The sequence below is a fragment of the Notolepis coatsorum genome (genome assembly GCF_963971535.1).
Source record: "Notolepis coatsorum genome assembly, chromosome: 19".
Classification (NCBI taxonomy): domain Eukaryota; kingdom Metazoa; phylum Chordata; class Actinopteri; order Aulopiformes; family Paralepididae; genus Notolepis; species Notolepis coatsorum.
Genome location: NC_140183.1, coordinates 57,038,158 through 57,041,045, shown reverse-complemented (window position 1 = coordinate 57,041,045; position 2,888 = coordinate 57,038,158). Strand labels below are relative to the sequence as shown.

General features: G+C 47.6%; 1 protein-coding gene across 1 annotated transcript in view; it reads right to left on the bottom strand.

Annotated features, from left to right (window-relative positions):
• Nucleotides 1–2,888, bottom strand: part of bcam (basal cell adhesion molecule (Lutheran blood group)) — a gene marked incomplete at its 5' end in the record, with an annotated part of 23,055 nt that overhangs the window by 13,976 nt on the left and 6,191 nt on the right. The window lies entirely within an intron of this gene.

Here is a 2,888-nt window from a genome sequence, read left to right as displayed (position 1 = left end):
ACTCAGTAGTGCAATAATGACGACATCCTCTCATGTTATTTAGTCTTCATATCAATAGGGTTTAGCTTTGGGTCTCGTGACCCAAATCAGCCATTGGGTGGGTGGCGCTAAGATGGCGGCGGTCTCGTGACCCAAATCAGCCATTGGGTGGGTGGCGCTAAGATGGCGGCGGTCTCGTGACGTCTTGTGACCCAAATCAGCCATTGGGAGAGCGCGTGGCATGAGAGCACGAAGCCTGAAAGCGCGGGGCCTGAGAGCGCTGTGCTCTGACTGTCTGCAGATGGATGCTTCTCGGTGGTTCTGGTGGGGTGGTTCTGTTGGGGTGGTGCTGTTGGGTGGTGCTGCTGGGTGGTGCTGCTGGGTGGTGCTGTTGGGGTGTTATTGATGAAAAGGGAAGGTGTCAACAACTTTTTGTTTTGACGGAGTCGCTATATAAACCCCAACAAATCTGTTCACGTGGGCACAGAAAGAAAGGCTTATGTGGGCACACAAAGATTAGAACATGTTATTTCTTGTTCCACCCTGCCACTGCCTCTGAACCCAACGGGGCAACTGTGAGGAGCGTGAAGTCAAGATCCTGTGGTATACTTATTCTTATTTCTAAATGATCTACAGTCTTGAAGAATATCACATTGGACTGGCCAGACCAAGGACGTAGCGACGAGAGCAAAGAGCGTCCACTTCCTCCTCTTCTGGCCCGTGCCAGTGGCGTGGAAACACAAGAGAGGTTCTAACGAAACCCTGTGTGTGTGTGTGTGTGTGTGGGGTGGGGTACATTCAACAACTGCTGTTGAGGCAACTGTTGACGTCTGAGCGGCAACAGCTTGCGGGGTTCCCAGAGGACGTTTCTGCAGCCAACAGGCAGTCAAGTCAGTCAGACAGACAGACGGAGGGCGCAGGGTTGGAGGGGCATGGGGGTTAGGGTTTCTCCGATCCCGCCAGAAAACCATCCCCTCCTGGCCAAAGATCCAGGCTTTTTCCGTGACATTCCCCATTCCTAATTGGTATCGCTCAAGCCCGACACACTCTCTCCACCATGTCTGTTCTTCTCAATCACTGTCTGTTTTCCTCCTTCGTCGCTCTCTATCATTTATTCCCTCTCTCTCTCTCTCTCTCTCTCTCTCTCTCTCTCTCTCTCTCTCTCTCTCTCTCTCTGACAGAACAGAACAGCTGAAGGAGACGCGCGAAAAGGAGTATTGTGCATGCCATTTGCCGGAGTGAAATAAGACGCCAATGGTGGAACCAAAATATGTAGGCCATGATATTACCTTGCCTTCTCCCTGTGACACAGATGTGTACTCTAAAAAGGACAAATCCCATCTTTTGCTGGATGGTGTATTGAGATATAAAGCCCTACGGGGGGCAAAATGGAGGCTTTTAGGTACATATTGCTGCTGCACTCTCTCCTAACTGCATCGGCAGCACTTACCATGCCGGCTCCCCACAGAGCCTTAGAGTTTTCAATTTTCCCTTTGCAATAACCCTCCACTCTGAACCCCCCACTCACTCAGAGATGCAGATCCAAACACACACACACACACTCACCCCAGACTGCCTCCTTTCAAGGCTGCACTTGAAATTACCCATACACCCCCACTCTCTCTTTTCAGTCCATCATCATCATCTTCCTCCCTGGAGATAGTAAAACAGGAGCACATGGCAGCAGCACAATAGACAGTTATAATCACCCCTCAACCCATCCTTGATCTCTCTCTCTCTCTCTCTCTCTCTCTCTCTCTCTCTCTCTCTCTCTCTCTCTCTCTCTCCTCCTCTCTCTCTCTCTCCATCCCTCCCTTCCTGCTTCCACCATACCTCCTCTCCAACCCCCACTAATGACAGCCTTGAAGTAACAGCCTTGGACCATATCAGAGGACGCTGGTAGTCAGAGTTTCCTCTCCTCTCCCTATTTCCATCTCTCTCTCATTATCTATCTTGCTGTCTCTCTTTCTCTCTTAGAAACCGGACTAGGATGCAGTATTAATGTGGTGCTGCTGTAATGTGAAGGCTAGAGTCTGGCTGGAATTCAGGTTTTATAAACCTATGAGCAATTTGGAGGCTTTTGCTCAGGAATGGTGTTATGGAAATGTAATTTGTGATGTCATTGATGGTGAATTGGTGTTTAACAACATTGTGAATATGTGAAATTCTATTTTTGTATTGTTGTGTATTGTTTTTTATAATCTTGTAGCTGTAAAGTCTTTAAATGCCTTTTAATCTCTCTCTCTCTGTCTCTCTCCCTCTGTCTCTTGGCCATGAGGCATACGAGGGAGGGAAGAGGGAGAAAAGGAGGAGAGACAGACAGACAGGGGAGAGGGGAAATTGAGATATGAGAGGAGAATATAATGTAGGTTTAACTTTGACATACCAAGATATGCTAGGAAGCAGTGTGTGTGTGTGTGTGTGTGTGTGTGTGTGTGTGTGTGTGTGTGTGTGTGTGTGTGTGTGTGTGTGTGTGTGTGTGTGTGTGTGTGTGTGTGTGTGTGTGTGTGTGTGTGTGAGAGAGAGAGAGAGAGAGAGAGAGAGAGAGAGAGAGAGAGAGAGAGAGAGAGAGAGAGAGAGAGAGAGAGAAAGAGAGAGAGAGAGAGGACATGCCAAGATATTTATTAACAGACAGAGACCGGGGAAGAGAGTTGTGAGTATAAGGAGGAGGTTGGTCATCCTTATTAAACGATCATCAGTAGTCGTTGTCATAAGCCTCTAGTCCATAATGGCATCTGGGGACACATTCCACCCAGAGCCCATTGTCTCTTCTTTCTTTCTTTCTTTCTTTCTTTCTTCTTTCTTTCTTTCTTTCTTTCTTTCTGTTCTTTCTTTCTTTCTTCTTTCTTTCTTTCTTTCTTTCTTTCTTTCTTGTCTGTCTGTATGTCTGTCTGTCTGTCTGTCTGTCT